The following is a 24,323-nucleotide window of genomic DNA, read 5'->3' as shown; positions in this document are numbered from 1 at the left end:
ATTTATTATTTATTATATTGTGTTATATTACATTTATATTTGTAATATAATATATTTTATTATGATATATTTCTTATTTCTTATTATAATGTATTTATTATATTATATTATTGTATATTCGAGCAGAATTTTTATTTAAATTTTTGCCAATAAATATTAGTGCAGAAAATTCAAAGAATTCCAAAAATTTTTATCTAATTCTATCCTGGATGGAATTAACTAAAATTAAATACCACTTCAATGTGCAATTTTTCGCAATTAATTCGTAGCACAAGGTGTTAAAATTAAAACCTACTGGTTAAATGAATTTCCTTATGACGATATACTGTACCGATATTTTTCCTTTACCCTCCGTATATGTATAAGATATTTAAAAAATATGCTAGCTTCGTTGTAAATGTCACCGATTTGTGACCATTTACATGAATTTCCTTGTGACATACCGTGCCAATACTTTCTTTTTCACCCACTCTATATGTATTAGATACATTTAGAAAATATTCCAACTTTATTATTACTGCCACCGATTTTATTTACCGATTTGTGACCATTCACATGAATTTCCTTGTGACACACCCTGCGAATAATTTTCCCCTAATCTACCGTATTCGTACAAGACACCTACAGAAAACATTCCAACTATATTATCGCCAACACGGACTTTATTCACCGATTCGTGAGCATTTTTATTCCCCTGTCCCGGTTGCCATTCAACCCCCGGTTCCTCCTGCATTTTAATCAGCCAACTGTCGGCTGGAGGAACAATTATAAATACATCCGCGTGTCACTGGCGTCGCAAAAGTAATTAAACTTTCAGCCAGGATAAATCAGCGCCGCCGTTATTTACATTTCCAAGCATTTAAGAAGAAATTACACGGGATCGGGGCAGCGCGCCGAGGAATATTCCTTTCCCCCCGTTTTATCATTATTCCCGTATTTCAGCTTTATCACGGCCGATATTCGTCACCGAAAGAACCCGTTTCCCGTATTGTTTGCGTTATCGTTTACATTATATATATCGCGCCCGGACGTAATTGGCCGCGGATGCTCGATCGGCATTATTCCGTGGCAGATTTATTTCCGCCGGTAGATTCAATCTGGTTTTCAGAGCCGCTCCATCAGGGACAGAAATTGCCGCGAACGCAATAATAATTCTATGAACGGTTCCGCTGTTACGCAGTCGAATCTATCGGGACGCGCATTTATTGTTGCCGCGAGTGCTATCGCGATTCAGGTTTCGTTCTGTCACGTTTACTCCTGTTTTTCCTATTTCTCCTCTTTTCCCTCCCTTTCACTATCTCTCCCCCCTCCCCGTCACTCTCTCTCTCTCTGTCTGTTTGTTTGTCTGCCTGCCTAACTCTCTATCTCTCCCACCCTCTCTCTCTATCTCTATCTCTCTCTGTCTGTTTGTCTGTCTGTCTCTCTCCTTCTCTGTCTCTCTGTCTCCCTCTCTCCCTCTCTCTGTTTGTCTGTCTGTCTCTCTCCTTCTTTCCCTGTCTCCCTCTCTCTCTCTCTGTCTATTTATCTGCCTGTCTCTCTCTTTCTCTCTCTCTCTCTGTCTGTCTGTCTCTCTCTCTCTCTCTGCCTCTCTTTTCGTCTGCATCCAATCTTCTCTCTCTGTTTTTTTCATTTTCGTGCGAGTAGTTCGACGCAGATCGGTAGATCCATATTTTACAACGTAGTTCGATATGCAAACAAACGCCATTATTTTCTTCCAGCCTCCCCAAATAATCGACAACCGGCTTTGGAATATATTTTTTTCACTCGAATTCGTCGAATTTCGAGTTTCGATGCTGAAGATTGTCAACTGGGCACACGTGGTCTATTTATCACGCGAATTTTGGTTCTCTTCGTGTTTATAGCACACTCAGTTTTGTAGCACGATTATTTTGTCTGATTTTGTAGATTTGGAGTTGAAATTTTCAAAATTGAATTTTTTTTTTTCGGGACTGTGGTATAGGTGGATTTGGTTTTTGGTGTTTGATTCGCTTTCCTTCCTTTCTACGTTATTTCAATTTCAAATTCGACGAATATCGTCGAGAGGTGTCTAACGAAAACCAGCTTGCAAATTTCCAGCCATTTTGTTCGATTCTGTCCTCGTTACCCTTTTCCCGAACGACGAAAAATCGAGGTGGGGACTGTCGATTGTCTAGATACTGTTCTCCAATAATATCCCTTTTACTTTCCTACCGTTCTTTTCTATTCTAATTTTAAATCCGTCGAATATCATCCAGCGGTGTCTAGCGAAAACCAACTAGCAAATTGCCAGCCATTTTGTTCGATTTCCCCTTCGTTACTATTATCCTAAATGACCAAAAATCGTGTTGGAGATTGCGCAGTATCTAGATACTGGCCTATGATAGTACCTATTTCACTTATCTGCGTTTCGTTCTTACTTTAATTAAAATATCGTCGGATCTCATCGAGTGCTGTTCAATGAAAACTAACCTACAAATTCTCCGCCATTTCGTTCGACCTTCTCCCTGTTTACACTTTTCTTGGACGATTAACGATCTAATCGGAGTTAAATTTCTCCATTTTCCCATGATTTTAACGTCAACGTTGTCAAACATAATTCGGAAGCGTATAACAAAATGGAGGACAAATTTTCCGCCATTTTATTCGACTTTGCCCCTGTTCACATTTTTCTTGAACGATCGACGATCTAAATGGAGTTAAATTTCTCCATTTTCCCATGATTTTAACGTCAACGTTGTCAAACATAATTCGGAAGCGTATAACAAAATGGAGGACAAATTTTCCGCCATTTTATTCGACTTTGCCCCTGTTCACATTTTTCTTGAACGATCGACGATCTAAATGGAGTTAAATTTCTCAATTTTTCCAGGACTTTAACACCAACGTCGTGAAATATAATTTGGAAGCGTATAACAAAATGGAGGACAAATATTCCGCCATTTTATTCGACTTTGTCCCTGTTTGCATTACTCGTAAACGATCGAAGATCTAATCGGAGTTAAATTTCTCTATTTTTCCAGGACTTTAACACCAACGTCGTGAAATATAATTCGGAAGCGTATAACAAAATGGAGGATAAATTTTCCGGCATCTCGGTGGGCTTTCGCTTGTTACGTTTTGCCGGCCGGTTAAACAAACGAATTAGGCGGAAGGATATCTCGGTGGACACTTTGTGAACTTTGATACCTGCGACAAACTCGCCGGCAAGTTTCCACGACAATTGCAGCGAATTTGTTACGCTTCTCGCGCGCTTTTCCACGGGAAACGAAGTAAACGTTGCGACAACTCTGCACGGTCAGTGCTTTACGACGCGTTTCGATTTACGAGGGTCTCGTGAACTCCTTATTGCGGTTCTGGAAAAACTTCAAACGCGTCGGTTCCTAACCTACAGCGGGCTGACTCTTTTAAACTGACTCCTGCAATTATTCTCAGGCTAGCTGCACTCGCGAGGGAATTGTTCCTTTCAGAAACCGTAAGAGGTGTGCTCCTCCATTTCGGGAACGATGGAAAATGTTTCTCCTAATTTAAGAACCTCGTACTACTAGATATACACGTGATCGAGCGACCGAGTCAAAATTCTCATTCGAATCCCGTTGAATATTTATGGAATTACCTCGAACGAGCTTGGAATTTTATTCTTTTATCAATAAAACGGAATTAATGGGAAAACATAGAATTATAGCGTGAAATATCGACGGAGAGGGTGACCATGCAGTTATAAAATCGAAAAGCTTGCTAGTATTTCACGCGAAAATTAAAGGCATACGCGCGCTGTTCATTCGCGTAAAAGTGATTGCACAGCTGGAACGAAATAAATAAATTCGCCAAAATTTCCCTTTCGTCATAAAGATTTCGTTCAATCGCGATATTAATCGCGGCTTTTATAGAAGTATATTCGAAAAAGGACCGATAAAAAGAATTTGATACGCGAAAAGTTATGTTCTCGTGTGATTTTTATTTTTGATCTATGCTTCGCGGGAATTATAGAATGCACGGTAGTTTCGTAACTTTTGCCGGAAAATGTATATTACCGTATCGAGAGTGAAAGTACTGATGGAAAAGGATAAATCTCGCGGGTCTAATTTTTTTCGCCGTTATTTCGCTCTATAAAAATTTGTTGTTTATTTTACCATATATTATGGGTAAAAAAATATCCGACAAAATTGCTCGTCCCGCTGCAACGTTGCCGTGTAAAAATTTATTATTCGCGTTATTGCAGATTTTTTTATTGAAAAACAGTCGGCTGGATCTGGCAAAAATCTAATAAAACCGAATAACCTACAATTTTGCTGCGCGGAAATTTATTGCGCGCAGTATTTTGCAAATCTAGACTGAAATCGCTTATATATTTTTCATATCTCAATACCATGGCACACACCTACCATCCCCGTTTAAAATGATAACGGAAATTAAGTATTTTTAAAAATGCATACCATTAATGATCCCCGTGCTCGAATCGATATTCAAAACTGAAATTTTTATACGTCCCACTTCCTGGCCAAAAATAATTTCGACTCCGATACACATACATACATACATACATTCACGTAAATATACCATACGTTGACATACGTGTACATATTTTTATATAAAATAAACGCAAAACGCAGCAGAAAATAAAATAAAATATAAGATATATAATAACCACACACACATAGAAGAAAAAAGAGAAAATGTAAAACCAAACACTGCAATTCAACCTAACCTCAAAATTGCATATAAATTTCATCGTTCATACGTGTATACATATACATACAAGTATACACGTTAATATATTCATATATAAATACAAAACACGGTACAAAATAAACCAAAAATAAAATGAAATAAAATAAAAGGTAGGATGTAATAAAAAATAAACATTGTCCTAAATATATATACAGAGTGTCCCAAAAGAACGTATACACACTTCAATACCTTATTCCTTCTAATTTATTTATCCTTTTTCTAGGTACAACCCATTTAAAATAATGGCTGATTTTAGACTAGGCTTTGAAAAACGTGAATATATTTTAAACTGCTACCACCATAATCTGTAATCCATCTAAATATATACTGCTTTTATAATCACGCAAAGTGTGTACACATTTTTTGGGACACGCTGTATACAAATATATATAAAGTCAAACATTGCAATTCCACCTAACCTTAAAATTGCATATAAATTGCATCGTTCGTATGTGTATACATACACATACAAGCATACACGTTAATACATGCATATATAAATACAAAACAGGATACAAAATAAACCAAAAATAAAATAAAGTAAAATAAAACAAAAGGTAGGATATAATAAAAAATAAGCATCCCCCTAAATATATATATAATATACAAACATATATAGAGCCAAATATTCCAATTCCACCTAACCTATGTCTCAAATAAAAATACCTCAGCAATCCCAAAATTTTCGAACAGACCCTAAAATAAAATTATCCTCTGGACCAAATATTCATCCCCATTGAACAAACTATTGTTCCTTCTTACAAAATGGATTCTCAAATTATATAATGCCATTAGGAATAACAAAAATGATCAAATTTCCTATGTATGTAGGATCACGTTGGGTGGACTGGCTAAAATAACGTTGTTTGCTTCCTAATAGAATACAATGAGCTTATACGTAGACTGACGGCTATGAAACAAGAGGGATTCGCTATGGGTACGTTCGACTCGGACTTCTTACTGACCCACTGGCTTAGAGACTAGCTTTGAAACTCTTAAAGACTGTCACAGATTCCTGGAGACTGTTAGAGATTCCTTGCACCCTTATTTCAGCCATTCATTCTGTCCTTCTCCATGCCCAGGCTTTCCTTTCCAATCATGCTCCTTCTCCACGCAACCTCGGTGGGCTAGGTACTCTGCGTTGCAAGAAAGAAGTCATCTGAGAAACTTGTAGGACCGAATCCCCACCAGCCCAACCATTCTAACATCATGGCAGAAGTAGAGTAAAACGCTTCCCTTATTGGTAAAACTGATCCCTTCCTATTAGCCAGGTCATAGAACACCATGTGACGAAGAAAGCGAACGAAGCAACGAGACAAAGTGAGACAGACGCAAAAATAGATGCAAGAGCGTAGACTCGTCCCAAAGCGTAGTAGTGCTTCTAATTCGTTGTAAGTTAACTCTGAGATAACGTTTCTTTCGCGGATATCTCACGCCTATGTTAACGTACCACGTTACCGAACTTGGAGGTAGTAGTTTTGGGAGTGTCATAGAAGAGTGGGTATTACTAACGAGAGTATAGACGGAGCAAGTGGAATACCCATCTTGCCCCGCAACCGAACGAGATGACTTCTTTCCTGCAACGCATAGTACTTCAACCACTCTGGACGCATCCCTAAACCTTCACTTGACTCTACCATAAATTGCAGTCAATCCTCTTGCACACGGTCACTTTCATTCCAAGCCTAGTCACACTTGACATTCTTTCAGGGCCGTACTTATTCCAAGTCTACGTGTATTGGCATCCAGAGCCTCTATGAAGATCTCGCAGCTCCTTCCGCCATTTTGGTACCCGTTTGACGAGGCGCGAGGCTTGCATAACGAACGAGATGAATCGATAGTCGAAGAGAAATGCGACAAAGCAACCGGCTTTTATATTCGACAGCTTTCAAGAAGTTCCGGATGCAAAGCTGCACTGCACAGGTGCGCGGTCTGACACACTCCCGAAACCCGATCTAACCCACTTTACACCTTCCCACGCGACTTCTGTTTCGAATCACGCATGCATAATCGGCGCGTTTAACGAGCTCGCCTGCAAGAAGAAAAAAGAAAAAAAAAAGAAAGAGAGGGAGAGAATAGCAAGGTAATAACGCGTACTCGTGACTGGTTCAACCCTCACCCCTGCGCCATTTGTGCCGTCTAATGCAGCAAGAACCTAGGCAAGAACCTATGCAAATTGGCAGACGCGAAATTATTTTCCTCCCGAACTCGAATTGGAACTTAGAAGCAAGAAGTGGATTTGGTTATTGACGATTTTTCGCGAGAAAATTCGCCGATATCGCGGAAATCGTGGACGATACCAGCGGGAAAAAGTGGAGCTGTGCAAGCACGTAGCGCACGTGTGAGGTGTTTACGGTTGACAGAGGTGTCGAGGTGTGTAAATCAAGCCGGTGTTGAGCTACGTACGAGCTATTCCGCGCTAACGACGCACGTATCCTGCTTATCTTTATTCCAGGGAATGTTACACAAGGATAACGGCCGTGTTAGTTGCGTCAAATTTCCTTATTATACGGCAGCTTCCCGGGATTTATCGGGCAAGCGTTCGCGTTGCTCTCGTCGAGTCGCTGCGCTGTGATTTATCCCTTGATTTAGCGTCTCGATCGAGTAATTCGAGTTGATGTAAGGGTGAAGACGGAGACTGGACCGAGAGATTAATCGGTGCACGTTTTTCTTCTCCCTTACAGGGGTTGACGTCGGCCCATGTCGGGCTTATGTCAGCCATTTAAACAACCTTCTGTTACTTATTTTCCCAATTTTCTGGATTTACAAGGGTTTAGGTTGCAGTGTAACGACTAGGGCAACTCGTCGCTTGTTCTTCGTGACAAATCTCACGAGCTGGATTATATATTTGATATACTTTAACGCTTGAATGGCCGCAGTCGAACGTTGCCGCGGGATGGAAATATGTTTGAAGAATTAATTGAAGGAAATTTTATTTAAAATTCACGAAATAATACAATATATGCGAACATACGCGAAAACAAAAAGTAATAATAATTTAACAATGAATTTAATATTTTTCCCTTGTGTGATAATTATTAATTATTAATCGACGGTAGTAGCATTACACATGTTGTGCGAGTGGCCATTAAAGTGTTAATGTATATAAAGTTGGAAAAATTTCGCAAATTTTTTAGTAATTTTTGGGGTGAGTGGAATAATTGTACCAGTGGTTAATTAAATTTAAATTATGGTGGTAAGTGTTAAGATTGAAGGAGGAATTTTGTTATTAATAATTGATTATTATTAATTAAGAACCATGTGGGATTGTAATGGTATTGGTAAATTTGGTAAAAAGAATTTCCCAAATTTTTATATAATTTTGTGACGAGTGGAATAAATTAATGATTAACTAAAATTAAATCACAGTGCTGATAATGAAGGTTGAGTTTGGAATTTTGTTATTAATAATCGATTATTATTAATTAAGGACCATGTGGGATTGTAATGGTATTGGTAAATTTGGTAAAAAGAATTTCCCAAATTTTTATATAATTTTGTGACGAGTGGAATAAATTAATGATTAACTAAAATTAAATCACAGTGCTGATAATGAAGGTTGAGTTTGGAATTTTGTTATTAATAATCGATTATTTTTAATTAAGAGCAAAGTGAGATTATACTGGTATTGGTAAATTTATTACTCCATCCGATCTCGTTAATTATTTTCCATAATGGCTGCAAATTATAAATAATCATACAACCCATAATGTGTATATTTCCAATTTCAGTGCCGTAAATATTTTTGAATTATCCCGAACACCATGCATCGAATATTTAAAAACAATACTGTCACCTATATCGCATAAAAGACGGTGTAACAAATTATGATAATGCAACATATTTATTACACTGCCTGACGTCGTTTATCATTATATTTATCGTTACAACGTCCAGAAATAACGAATAATCATTTAATCCACGATGTAACGCACATCTCGAAATTTCTCTATAACGCGAAATTTAACGATGCGAAATTTCATGCGAAATATTTCAATTAATTACCCCGGGGACACTGTCTCCGATATTTAAAAACAACACCGCCATCTATGTCCTATTAGATCACACCGATATTATACCAATCGATGTAACAAATTACCATAATCAACATAGAATTTGTTACACTGTCCCAGTTAGTAGATCACTATTTACAATACAATCGTTCAGCCAGTAACGCAATATACGCTTCAAAGTGTGCCTGTATCGCGAGATTTGACGGAACAAAATGAAATTTCGCGAGAAATATTCATGCCAATTATCATCGTCGTTATTTCAACCAGTTATGTTCGAAATTGAAAAGAAAAAAAAAACGATGCTTCTTGTCGATAAGTATAAATTTACACGAAACAATTAAAATAATAACAAAAATATGGAAGAAAAACCATCTTCGTCGAAACGAAATTTAATATCAACCATTATAATAATTAAATTATGTAATTACAGGTAGCCCTCCTACAACACGGCATCCTATAACACGGTTTCACTATAACACGATTCATAAATTGCGGGAACCCTCCTACAACACGGTTTCGCTCTAACACGATAAGAAAATTGTAAAAACCTTTGTACTACACTGTACCACTACATGAGCAGTGACGAAGAAGAAATTTATTAAATTAAAGTTGCATTAAATTAAAATAATATTTTTGTCTTTTTTTTGTTTTGTATCGTACATACATTTATATTTTTAATAAAAATTAAATTGTTTATGTAGAATTAAAAAAAAAATTCTTTTTAGTAAATTTTCGGAACGTAACCCCCCTTTTTGTACTGGCTTTGGGTCTCATACAACACGGTTTGACACAACACGGCATTTTCTGGGAACATATCTACCGTGTTATAGGAGGGTTGCCTGTATTTGTATGCGCGATAATTGGTTGAATTTTACTGAGCTTTGAACGAGCAAGGAGGAGAGCTCTCGTCTGTCAACACGCATTGTTCGTATAAACACGCCATCTTTGAACGAAATTACCGCGGCCATCTTGGACAGTCGAGACCGTCTTTGGACTTAAGAGCGGTGTCGAAATTTGCATTATGTTCGCGTAATCGTGGAAAAACGTGGGAAAAACGTGGAATTTCATCCGAGGTATCATCCAGAATAGAAAACAAATTGATTGGCGTAGATGGTTGGAATACAGGCTTTATATCGTTTTGCGGCCACTTAATATTCGCGACGCAAAACGAAAATCGATTTACAAAAATTATCGCGGCGTCAGTGAATAACCAACGAACGGCCATGTATCTTGCCCGCGTTATCGTTCGCGACGGTGCCGGTACACACGGTTTTCCATGGAACGATTTCAATTTCGCGCAATAATTGGCATAAACGGCGCGAATATGGAAATGCATCGTTTTACGCGCGCCGAAGTTTCGGACAACTTCGGGAATAGTCGGCATAATGACTCTGCCTGCTCGGCGTATAGAAAATTCAGTTCCCACCTATTCTACGTCTAGCTCTGGCGGGGAGAAAATTCAGGAAACACGCATTGCTTTGCATATATTAAAACTAAGTGTTCCACGGCGTAGCCTGCATCGCGTTCGTGATATCATAAGTACACGCGGACGATGAATCGCTCGCTGGGTTCCGAGAACAAGTCTTCCGTGCCCGGGGAAGTCGTTTAAATTGTGTTATTGCGGCGCGATAAATTACGGGGGTGGAGGGGCGGGCGACGCGGGAGGGAAGAAATTTTTCGTAGAGAACGCGCGAACTTCGCCCTCGCGAGCGGCGATAACTTCCAACGGTTACGAAAAGTACCGAGCATCCTCACCCAACGCTGCAGGAATTTAACTCTCGCCCTGATCCCCCTGAAACCTGTTTAATCTTCGGCTTACTTCGAGACGCCACCGCCAGGCGGCCACCGCGTCGCCTTCCTGCAAATGGCGGCTTATGTTTCGTCGTTAGACGTTTCGCGATTTTAATTTGCGATAGGGATTGTTTTCTGTTGGAATATGTATATAATATCGCGTGATTAGTGCGTATACACTTGCACGACGATTGCTATACTCTTCTCGCCTTCAAACATAACCAAACAAGTTTAAATATAAGCAACGTTGATTGTCTCTGAGATAAACTATATTTTCACTAGCAAATTGAACATTCAGAGTTCTAAAATTTTCAAAGAATTAGTCTATGATCCCCTGAACCTGTTTGAACTTCGGTTTGCTTCGAGACGCCACCGCCAGGCGGCCACCGCGTCGCCTTCCTGCAAATGGCGGCTTATGTTTCATCGTTAAACGTTTCACGATTTTAGTTTGCGGTGCGGATTGTTTTCTGTTGGAATATATATTTAATATCGCGTGATTCGTGTGTATACACTTGCGCGAATATTGCTATACTCTTCTCGCCTTCAAACATAACCAAACAAGTTTAAACATAAGCAATGTTGATTACCTCTGAGATAAATCGTATTTTATCTGATAAATTGAAGACTCTAGGTTTTAATATTTTGAGAGAGTGGCTCTATTACCCCCTTGAACCTATTACATCTTCGGTTTGCTTCAAGACGCCACCGCCAGGCGGCGACCGCGTCGCTTTCCTGCAAATGGCGGCTTATGTATCATCGCTAGCCACATCGCAATTTTAATTTGCAATACTGGTTGTTTTCAAAGAATAATTTCCTGATATATTGTTCCTACGAGATGTAGGCATGTGCTAACACAAATTTTCGTGTGGCACAGTATACGTTAACTTTTTCGAATCGATAACTAAATGTCACGTTCACGCGGCCATATATCCGTGCGACGATGGCGCAGAGAATTGAATTACCGATGAAAATGTGGCATTATGCATTCCGAACTAGTTCTAAACGACCGAGTTTCCATTCGCTTTAGTTATAACGCACTGCTATTTTCATCGATTCTTACCATTAGCACCGAGTTCGTACAGTGTTTTCGATATTAATCGAAATTATGTTCGTATCGAATATTGGCACCTCTTATTTTTTTCCCTATCATCCGTCATGATAACATCAGTGCCCAGATATAATTCCCAATTGCGACGCTAAAGTGGGCATCGGTATAATTCGTTAATCTCCGGATTAAATAATTTTCGTGGAAACTTGTGAAGTACGATATATTCTTATATATTCTTGGCCAAGTTTTCCAGCTAGACTCTCTTAATAGTAACTAACTAGTCGCAAGGTAGACATAGAGGGCAGAATTTATGATTTGTAGGTGCCTCCTCTGTTACGTTACCAATCACGTCAGGAAAATTTACTATAGTATACCTGCACTAAAAACTTCATCAAATTTATAACAGAAATATTAGAATTTCACTGTAAACACCCGATGAATCAAATTCTTATGCATATTTAAATTACACTGAAGTCTGTGAAAGGATAAATTTGCTATTTGAACCATATTACGCGAATGTTAAGACAGTTCAATGGTGGTTAGAATAAATGTAAACGCGTCGAATGCTCCGTAAAGAATGGAGGAAAAGAAAGATGGCGAAATGTCATCTGCGTTAATGTTTCACGAGATATTATCGGGAGTAGCACACGATAAAAGGCAAGGGAAATGGTATTTCAATAATGAAAATAAGCCATTCTACCATTATTCGATACTTGGTTCAAGTAGAAGCTCAGGAAATGGGTACTTCGGTGAAATAACCCGTATTTCCAAAGCACGTCGTCACTTTTGACAGAAAATGGCTGACATGATAATCGGGAAGCTTCGAAACAGTGCCAAATCCATCGTTTCGTCCGATAAAATAATTTTGCAAAACCAAATACGATTTCTATCTCGTCATCCCGATTGCAAAGACTAAACGAATTTTCTTCTACACCACGAAATAACTTTTCAACCTGATTTACCTTTCCCTCTTTATTTTATTTTGTTCCACTGAATCACGAGAGAAAGCCGTCGACTGATGAAGAATATATTCCGAGGAACGAGGCGTAATACCGAAATAAAATTTCTAATTAACTTATTTACGTCGAAACGAATGCTTTAATCCAACAAACTTTAATTTAATCCGCGGAAGAAAGCGATCGACGATAAATCAGTTTAGCAGGTGCGTACATATTAATTCGACATAACGAATTCATCGTAAAACGCGTGGAATTCGGGCTGATACGAGTAAACGAGATACGTAAAATGGAGGGAATTATATCGAGCCGTAATTATGACCGAAAATGATTGATATTAAAATTACTCTGGCAAGGATAATGAATATTCAAGAGTCAGGCGAAATTACGCGAACGCGTTGAAGATAATAAAGGACCAATTACATCTAAATTTCGTATATAAATATCGAAGCTAGAAATTGCTATAAAATATTTTCCAGACAACATGCCCTGGTATCGGGCTTGCTATCAACACGCTGCGAGATCGCTACATTTCCGTACAACCATTCTAGCGACCCGCTCTGTACCCAATAAAGATCAATGTATCGTAAAGCCACGACATGGTAGTACAGTCGGTAGTTCTGACGAATTTACAACCCTTGAGTCCAGTTTCTCTCAAGTTCACTCACTGTAATACCCTTGCATAACAAACTTGCAGGCCACGTAGTGCGGGATAAGCCGGTGTTGCAATACGGAAGAGCTGTCCAGGGCTAACCGTTTCAGTCCTGTTACTTCTGCACGATTTGAAATTTTCAAGCGAACACAGTAGCCCAATGCATCGATGCCACCAACTCCTCCGAAGCCGTTTTTCGCCAATTCCCCTGCGCCATTTTGGACGCTGGTATACCAAAGGGTATCAAAAACGTCAGAAAACAGCCAATTGGGTTAAGAGCGAGTAAGGAGGTTGTTATATCCGCGGATAAAATAGCGGACCAGCAAGAGAACTGGAAATAGCACGAACCTACTGCTGAGAAGAAAATTATTTGAAATTTGTAACAATGACAAATGATATGTATCGATGACCGGAATATGGAACGAATTTTTAGCTTCTCGCTGTGCATCTAGCTATGCAAATAACGAAATATCAGGGCAACTGGAAATTATGAAGTATGTATCAGGTAAAGTAAAGAGAAATCGATTATTTTTGCATGAAATTGAATGCAAAAATAATGGAATTCTACTTAGTACACTTAATATAATGAAAGACGAAGTAAGTTAATAATGTTGGACACCACCTGAATATTCCAGTATTTGTATTTATAAAAAGAAATACATTATTTTTGCATGAAATTGAATGCAAAAGTAATGGATTTCTTTTTACTTCACGTAATATATCATCTCCGAGCAGCATTTTTGATTTTCAATGATGCCTACTTTATATGTCACATTTACGAATTATTGCACCAACTTTTCCTGGTACCTAATAATTAATATTATAATACAATATTTTTCTGGCAATTGTTTACAACATGACGTGTCTCTTCATCGACAAGATATGCAATACAAAATTGTATACCATGTTAAAACCAGATTTTTAATTTATATTATAATAACGAGAAATTAAGATTAGGTTAAGTCTGTGGTGTCTAACAATTGCAATGGTGTATGTAATTCAGTATCTTTATGAAATTTCTTCACCCTACAAAATAAGAATAATATAAGCCATATAAGTATTTTAATAAATATTAATAAATATTAATAATTATAATATTAAAAATAAGCATAATATTAATGATTATTAATAGCACAAGTTAAACTCGTGTTAAAATCAAATCGTAAATTTATCATTAATAAATGATACAAATATAATTCAATATTGTTTTACGAATTGCTCATGGCACACAGATAGAATTGGCGAAAGTTCGCGATATTCGTGGTCAGCGTAGTTGGATTGAAATAATAGAACTCGGAGCGAATTTGTGAAATGGGAATGTTAGGAAATGGGTAATTTATCTTTCCGACCATGTTACAAGGAAGATATACGAAAGCGGAAAATAAGCATAGCGATACTGGGATCGTCGAAACTGGCATAATCAACAAGTTCCAAGCGTTCTCCAGCCGAAATACCAAAGTCGAGGGAAATCGAGCGTCGAGGCACTGGAATCGTCAGAAACTGCGGGATATCACCTCGAGAACGGAGGACCTTACCCGGCGAGACTCGGGAAACGTGGAAGCTCGCAAGAGCGAAATTCAGAGTCGCTGAACACCACTTGGGGTCAGGCTGGGGTCGTAGAACCTCGTCGAGTAAGACTCCTGAGATGCTTGGACCACGCCCAGGACCGCCCTGAAGCCTCAGCAACTCGCCAGTTCGAGTTTCAAGGTCGTGGGATCACGAGGTTACACCGTTGTATCGGATCCAGAGATTTAAGGAGAGACTAAGGTATTACGGAAGGTGCCACGAAGACCAGGTGGCGCTTGAACGAGGTGCATGACTATGAGGCTGTTAGGCGAGGCTTCGCGATAATTTCGGACGAAATCTCACGAGCGAAGTTCGCTTCGTTAACGTCCCGTTAAGCAGGTTCCGCTAATGCTTGGATCTTTATTAGGAAACGCCTCGCAATCCCGATGTTTTATCGACAGACCTTCGTTTCGGAGGATGTCTCGCGGTTCTCAAGGGTTATCGATAAAATCCCGAGGAGTCTGATGACATAGTGATCGAGATTTCAGTACTCCGGAATCTCGCTGAGGAATGTCCGAGGTCATGTCCCACTGTGGATGCTTCTCACCATCAGCAGATCGGTCGAACGAGGTTAGACGACTCCATTGTCCAACCCGGTGAATTTCAACCTCCTTCGTCTCACGACGAAACTAATTATTCAAATTCTGAGACGATTCGGAAAAGACACCGTGTTTTCCGTTAATAGGACGGAAAGAAGGTACGTAAAATTTTAACTCGCGCCAGAGAGCTACTATTGCGTTCGACGTCGACGTGTCTTTTAATACCCTGGACTAAATTACACGCTTTAAAAATTCTCACGACACACTTCAAAATTATTGCGACTCACGGCTGTATTACCGTGCACTGCTTGAAAACTTAATCCGGTGGAACGTAGTGCGAGTTCCTTTTACCGCATATATACCGCGAAAGTTCGTTCAAATTTAACCTATTACGCTTCGAGAATTTTTAGAACAGATACACCATCAAGATTCTTCGAGAAGAAGCGTGCGAAATCGAAAAACCGTCACCAATAGGCGCGAATTTGTTTACGAGATAATAAAGAGATTGGCTTGAACCGAGTAACGCGTCGCGGTGGCGCTAGTGTGCCGTCGGAACTTAGCACACGCAGCTAGCTAGAAATCAGAGCATCTTCGAGAAGAAACTTGCGAAATCGAGAACTCGTAACGAATAGTCGCGAATTTATTTACGAGATAACAAAGAGATCGGTTTGAACCGAGTAACGCGTCGCGGTGGCGCTAGTGTGCCGTCGGAACTTAGCACATGCAGCTAGGTAGAAATCAGAGCATTTTTAAGAAAAAGCTTGCGAAATCGAAAACTCGTAACGAATAGTCGCGAATTTATTTACGAGATAATAAAAAGATTGGCTTGAACCGAGTAATGCGTTGCGGTGGCGCTAGTGTGCTGTCGGAACTTAGCACATGCAGCTAGGTAGAAATCAGAGCATCTTCGAGAAAAAGCTTACGAAATCGAAAACTCGTAACGAATAGTCGCGAATTTATTTACGAGATAATAAAAAGATTGGCTTGAACCGAGTAATGCGTTGCGGTGGCGCTAGTGTGCCGTCGGAACTTAGCACACGCAGCTAAGTCGAAAGCAGAGCATCTTCGTCGTTCTTTTTCCCGTATTTTCAGAGATATTTGCACTCGTTCATCGCTCTTTCTCGAGTGACTTCCCTCGGCAATTTGTCTTGCAGCGTAATAACGAAATAACGTTAACAGAAGCGCCATGAAAGCGTTGCCCGCTCGCGGAAAGGCGAGTTAACGCGTCGTATTGGTATAACGAGGAGGGCGGGCCACGTGCTGCAACTTTATGGCACTTACAATGGCGGCGCGATATTCATTAATCAGAATGTCCAACACGTGCTATCGAAACACTGCTAGTTTGCGTTCGGAAAAGTTATTGCCAAACTAAATTTGGCGCACCGTTCGGCCCTGGCTGTGGAAGGATAACGAGCAAGTTCCCGCAGAAAGTTTAACTCTCGTGGACCGTATCAGCTCGACCGTGCTGCTATTTCTAAACACAACGATCATACCCACTGTGGCTCTTCTCGCTTGATTAACTCCTCGCTCGCTCGCGGCTCTGGCAAGTCGACCATTCGAGGATTATTTTGCTAAGAAATGTATTGTTGTAAGGTTCCTGACACGACGAGACAAGCGTTCGATGACGGGTTTAAGTTGAAATACCTTCGAGGATCAGCTGTCACCTTTGTTTCCAGTTGGATAGAACTAAGATAGAAATGCGTCCTAGGACTAACGCTACTTGCTGTCAATAGCTTATTATTTAGATTATAGGTCGAAATACGTTCGAGGACCAGTTATTATCTTTGTTGCTAGTTAGAGCAACTAAGATAGAAGTGTCTCCAGGGACTAATGCTACTTACTGTCAATACCCTATTATTTAGATTATAGCTCGAAATACGTGTGTCCTCGTACTGATGAGGGAGACTCTATTCGTTAAGGACAGTGTAGAGCTACTTTCCAAACACCTCAAGATAAGATTGTAAAACCAAATTCCTAGATAGGACCTAGGTCGATATATCCCTGTTAGATGACAGGACCCAAAAATCAAAGAATCCCATAATTCACGCACAATCCGTATCCTCCACAGAGAAATAAAAGCCTAACTTGGAAAGTAAACGTGATCTTAGTCTGAATTCTACAGTTGACAGTGAAATTCTGTCTTTATTTTAAACTATCCCTTGCTACTGTCTGCATGGAACCTTCGGTTATAGACGTCATACGTGATTTCTATACTTGCAATTATTATACCAAGTCAAAGGAAGCTTTGCTCGGTAGATAGAGCTAAGTATTATCTCTAGTAAGACTTTCCTTTATCAAGGGATTTCTTCATGACATTCGTATCGGGATCAGCCGTATCGACGGGATACGTCTCTTTATGTCCATTCATGTCTATCTTCTTATATTTTACATTGTCAAACAGCTGTTTCAATTTCAAATAGTACACGCACATCTATGCCTAAGCAATTCGTTGTCAATGACTGTACGCACACTGTTTTACGTTGCATTACGAGTCAGCCATAGACTATACCTCACATGTAAATACAATGCACTTCGCGTGTATCTGTGTGCATAACAGTTCACAGCGTTTGTAAGCGAATTCTAAACCTGGATTTCGAATACCATTTTGGTAATTATCATTGCATTATTAATCGTTATTGCCGGAATCAACGATGCGATACAGGCTTAAACCCTACGAGCCTCTGCTCTGAGCATCTGCAAACTCTCGCTTAGAATCATATGACCATATTCAGGAATATTTAAGGAAGAACTGGAGAAGCGTATGAGAAGGATGAACCTAGTGTCAAGAGTCAGAGTTCGTAAGAAGCAACGAGGAGGATTGTTGAAGAAGTTGTACAACAATCTGCAGACCTGTTGTTATTCGAACACTTTCCTAACTTTGTTAATTATCCTCGATAAAGTATCCTCATTTTTCGCGGAAATATATGAAAGTTAAACTTGTCTGACAGCTATTCGTCTTTGACACCTCGCAGCTTCGACGTAGAGAAGAAAGTGGAGGAAGAAGGAGGAGGAGATAAAAGAGCCTCTGAAAGGTAATGGAAAAAGGAAGAGGCAAATGAACCTACTTACTTTCTGATATTCAATTAATGTTTTCACACAGGAAGCGCACTGCAGCCTGATAATTAGCGAAACTGGAGTAATTGGAAGCGAACGTTGAATGTATAATATTCAACGCGACATCATCGATATCCGGGCGTGGATGGACTAGGCACACGTATCTCAGGGATTTAATGGAAAAACGAAGAGAAAAGAACAAGGGGTGGGGGAAAGAAGAAAAAAGGAAAATGGTGTCTGGTTAACAGGACAGAGCGTTTTTCTTCCGCTGCTCCTTCGCTTTTTGGGCCACCCAGCCGCGGGCGGAAAAAATGATTAAATTTTATTAAATTGCGTGACGTGGTCGCTATCCGGGTTTATAGGGGAATAAAAGAACGGCGGTTAACTCTGTTTCGCCGCGAAATTGGCAATTCCGGATTGCCAGAAAGGAAGTTTTTCCATAACGGCGTTGCGTTCCCTTTATTGCCGCGGGAAACCGAAATGTAACTTTGGAAAATTGAATGCGCGCGCGGAATCTTATTGTGTCCGTGTAAAGATTTGCTAAAAAGTCAGGTGCAACAGATGTTTCGCGCAGGAACAGAAGTTCCCACATTTGTATGCGCGAATGCCAGCAATATCGCCAAGTTTAACTGACATCTCGGCGTCCCTTGTCCTCGAGCATGGCTGGTAGAATACTTCAGGCGCTGTTCATTCTCCCCACTCATTCCCAAAGATCGAAAACCCCAGTGAAGGGGACAAGGGTCCACTTACTTCCTGGTTCACATATAAATATTCTCAATAATCCCAAAATGAGCGTTCTTGTGCTAGTAATCGATTCAGAGTGTCACTATAAAAGAATTTGGCAGATACTAGACTATGTTGTCCCTCGCAAAGTTCCCATGTAAGTTATAGCGAAAATAAATACATACATGGAATATAACAAAGCTAACCAATCACAGTAACATCCGAATTTACAAAATACGAAGACACCAGAAGTCAGAAAAGCTCAGAATGTGTCAAACACGTTCACTCTCGCATTATATTAACCCTTTACAGAAACAGTAATTCGAAGGCTTCGTGCTATAAAATCGACGATATTTTCAAAACGGTAAATAAGAAGTGCAAATTAATTGCAAAACGTAAAATTATATTACCTCGATATTCCACAACTGCCAATTTAAATTCCAGATATAAATTAACAACGATTTTTAGATCCTAATTAATTGGCGACTGACGGTCGCCTCTCGAGTGCAAAGGTATAACAGTATACCTAGCATAGACTAAATCACAGTTTACTAAATTGTTATTAAAAATTCCGTGTTCGAAGTTATCATCCTAATCGCTCATTTTCGCGATTTTTCTTTCATTATAGGTATAGTCATTTTCTCGATATCCCCCATCATTCCAATCTCCAGAAACTTCTACTTCTTTCGCATTCACCGGTTATTTGGCCGTCATAGGTCTAGTATCGAATAAAGTCTAACAAATCTTGCCAAACTAGTTTGCGTTTGTAAAAGGTCTTGAACCCTAATCGTCCTTCTTCTCAAAGAATGGTTCCCGACGAAATAGGGGTGTCGCGTGCCCCCCTCGCGGAGCTGCGCGCGTCTTCGAAGAGGAAAACGCGGCCGGAAGTTGTACGACGCTGAAAACTCCGGCAAGTCGAGGAAAATTGGCGGGAAATTATTTGGCCAATTATTTGATATTGTTCCGTGGGTTATTTCGCGTATGGTATCCCCGAGCGAACTGTCGGGGATGAAGTTTGGAAACGTAAAATAGGTTAAACGTGGTAGAAGCCGGATAGAGTTTATGAACAACGAGGTTCGCTGGTCCGAGACTAGACTCGGTCGATCCTGAAACAGGATTATGTTTCTCTTAAAGGCTTCTAACGAACGATCTTCGTGGTCCCGGCGTGGATCGGGACACGAGTAATCCGAGATTAAACGCGAATCGGCCTGGCGCGCAATGAGAACTATAAATTAGATAAAAAGCGATTGCCGCGGTAAAATGCTGGGATAATTAACCCGTTCGTATATTCCCAGGTACCCCCTTCAAGCAGATACACGTTCGCAAACGCTTTTAATAACGCCGATAAATCGCCATAACGAACTTTCCAAACGTATAGCGGAACGAGCTATCGTAAAACACCAACTTCCTGATACCACGTCCCCGTTGCTATTAGTTTCACCAGTATCACGCGGGAAAAGTTCAAATCTGCAGCGTGATAACAGGATATAAAAATACCGTCACTGTAGAGGAAACCTAAGAGACCACTGTTTTCCGTCCACGTGTCACGGGACAATTACGACGATGCAAGGAGAGCAACATTCTGTCAACTCTCGAATAGAGACTAACGCGGATAACTACGTATAGTTATGGAAGATAAAGGTATAGCATGGTGGATTTGTACCGTGCAGCATGCGCTTTATCCGTGTCCAGGTGCGGATATATACACGCAGGACTGTGTATGCTAGGGAAGGGGTTTGTTTTCGGGAAATATTGATTGACACCGGATTGGCTATCGATGGACTTTGGTTTGTTTCGCATGACCTGCCTCGGCTTTGGGGTTCGTATATGAAGACGTAATAGGAAAAGATTTGCAGAGACGACAAGAGGCACCCGGTGACTCAAGGTTGACAGCAGATTGGACGTCGATGGGCCCATTTTCATGGGCATGTCGCAGGGAAGCACCGGTTGTGTTTATCTACCAAATCCCGGTGTTCCCCTACGCAGTGAGGGTTTTAGTGGGTAGAAATCACACATAACCTTGTCTCTTCCTTTAGGGGGATGGAGTATCTTCCAGAGATTTCCTCCACGTAAAAAACCTGAGTTTTGAACGACGACACCAGAGTCATTAATGCATTTTAGACGTTGACAATGGACGATAAAGTCAGCTTCACACTCGCAACGTCCGGTCACCCGGAATCCATTACAAATCGTCCGAAAATGCTCTAGACGAGAAGTGGAGAAAGTGGAGGAAGGGGTAAAAGGAGAATTCGTTTAGAACACCCACAAGGAACCTCTTTCGCCGACTGTGAGAACAATAGGAAGACACGGAAGATCGCGAAGGGAAGGGAAGCTGCAAGGAACGGAAAGAAAGTTGGCTTTCATCAAGCACGTTACGAGTTGTCCAAAAGGACTCTGGATGGAAAATGAAGAAAGGACAGAGGGAATTTATAACTAATGTGGAAGTGGAGTAGACTGATCGATAGCGTGGCGAAAACAATAGAGTAGAAAGAACCGGAAGAAAGATAGGCTGTTTTGAACCCTTGTCATGATAAATGACACAAAATTGCACTGAGATAAGAATGAAAAGAAGGGGAAGATAACTTAAATATACAGAATTTGATTAAATTGTCCGATGGGGTGGCAAGAACAGTAAGAAGCTACGGAAGACGATGAGAAATAGGAAGAACCAAAAGAAAATTGACTTTGGCAAACCCTTACCGTTGCAAATCGTTCAAAAGTAGTGATAAAGTGAAATACAAAGAAAAAGGGAGGAAACCATATATTCAAAACACGAAGTTCGATTAGATTAACCGATGGGGTGGCAAAAGTAATAGGAAGCTATGGAAGACGTCGAAAATTAGAAAGAACCAAAATAAAGTTATTTTTGGCGAATCCCTATTGTCATAAAGCGCCCAAAAGCGTTCTCTAAGAGAAATGTAAAAAAATAAAAGGAAAAAATATGTTCCAAATATGGAATTGCAGTAATTTGACCTGAGGGGTAGCAAGAATAATAAGAAGCTACGAAAGACGTCGAAAATTAGAAGAAACCAAGAAAGAAAATCAGCTTTGGCGAACTTCGTTCGTCACAAATCGTACAAAAGCTCTGCCAAGAAGAAACACGATAAAACAAAATGAAGAAAAATATATTCCAAACGTAAAATTGATATACTCCAATAGGTAGGGTGGCAAGAATGATAGGAAGCTACGAAAAACGTCAAAAATGAGAAGAAACCAAGAAGGAAAATTGACTTTGGCGAACTCCGATCGTCACAAATCGTACAAAAGCGCTGCCAAGAAGAAATATAATAAAATACAATGAAGAAAAATATATTCCAAGCATAAAATTGGAATAGTCCAATCGGTACGATGGCAAGAATAGTAGGAAATTACATAAGACGTCAAAAATTAGAAGAAACCAAAAAAGAAAATTGGCTTTGGTGAACTCCTGTCATCATAAATCGTACAAAAGCGCTGTCAAGAAGAAATGCAAAAGAAATAAAATAAAAAAAATATATTCCAAACGTAAAATTGATATAATCTAATTAGTAGGGTTGGAGAAATAACAGGAAGCTGTAGAAAACATTGAAAATTAGAAGCAACCAAGAAACAAAATTGGTTTTGGCGAATTCTTATCACCACAAATCGTACAAAAGCGCTGCCAACAAGAAATACAAAGAAATAAAATGAAAAAAATATATTCCAAGCATAAAATTGGTATAGTCCAACAGGTAGGGTGGCAACAATAATAGGAAGCTGTAGAAGACGTCGAAAATTAGGAAGACTCAAGAAGAAAATTGGTTTCAAACATTGGTTTATCGGCCTGAATCGTACAAAAGCGCTGTCAAGAAGAAATACAAAGAAATAAAATGAAAAAAAAATATTCCAAACGTAAAATTGATATAGTCCAATAGGTAGGGTGGCCAGAATAATAGGAAGCTGTAGAAGGCGCTGAAAATTCGAAGAAATCAAGAAAGAAAATTGACTTTGTCGAACTCCTATCGTCACAAATCGTCCATAAACGCTGTCAAGAAGAAATGCAATAAAATAAAATGAAAAATATATATTCCAAGCATAAAATTAGTACAATCCAACCGGTAGGGTGGGAAGAATAATAGGAAGCTACGAAAGACGTCGAAAATTAGTAGGACTCAAGAAAGAAAATTGTTTTTGGCGAACTCCGATCGTCACAAATAGTCCACAAACGCTGTCAAGAAGAAATACAAAAAAATTAAATCAAAAAAATATATTCCAAATGTAAAATTGATATAGTCCAATAGGTAGGGTGGCCAGAATAATAGGAAGCTGTAGAAGGCGCTGAAAATTCGAAGAAATCAAGAAAGAAAATTGACTTTGTCGAACTCCTATCGTCACAAATCGTCCATAAACGCTGTCAAGAAGAAATGCAATAAAATAAAATGAAAAACATATATTCCAAGCATAAAATTAGTACAACCCAACCGGTAGGGTGGGAAGAATAATAGGAAGCTACGAAAGACGTCGAAAATTAGGAAGCCTGGAGAAAGAAAATTGGCTTGGCAGAAACCTTATCGTCCCGGATCGTGGAAAAGCGTTGTCAAAGAAGAACGGAAAGAAAAAGAAATATATTCCAAACACAGAATTCGATTAAAACACCCTCGCCAGTGTCTCCCGCGGCGACTGACCGATGGGTCGGGACGAGAACAATAAGAAGCGGCGGAAGATGGCGAAAGGAGGAAAAACTGCGGGGAACAAAAAGAAAGTTGGCTTTCATGAACCACAGAGGCTCGAGTGCGCTGCTCAGTGGCGAGCGAGTGGCGTGTGTTAGTACTGGTACGACCCACCCTGTTCGGGAAACGTGTCGAGAGGGGCGGCAAGGGCCGGAGTTATATCGGGTTTCCACCACCTCGGGGCGAACTTCGCTTCGATGCCCGCGTCGTAAACAAGCCGGACAGACCGCACGAACACACGAGGGGCAGCGACGCCGGAGACGACGCTGCGAGCGTGCAGGGGCACGGACAGGGGGCGGCTGCGAGGGGTGGTCGCCGTGGAAAGTGGCAGGAACGTTTTGCAACCGGCTACTTTCCCTTCCTCTTTTCCCTTTCTTCGTTCTCTGGTTACAGCCACTGGACTCGGTCTGACCACCTATCCCAGGCCACTCGTCGTATATCGCGGTAAATAAATCAGGGAAATTTATTTACCGAATTATTGCGACGCGCTGAATTCGAATTCGTTCGACGTAGGTGCGAGGCTGGAAGGTGTTCCGCTTCGCTGGAGGATAAAACGCGAGGGAATAATGCGCGAGAGACGGGGGGG

The sequence above is a fragment of the Eufriesea mexicana genome, unplaced genomic scaffold (assembly GCF_001483705.2).
Source record: "Eufriesea mexicana isolate 0111107269 unplaced genomic scaffold, ASM148370v2 scaffold4331, whole genome shotgun sequence".
NCBI classification, from domain to species: Eukaryota; Metazoa; Arthropoda; class Insecta; order Hymenoptera; family Apidae; genus Eufriesea; species Eufriesea mexicana.
This window is presented reverse-complemented; position numbering follows the sequence as displayed.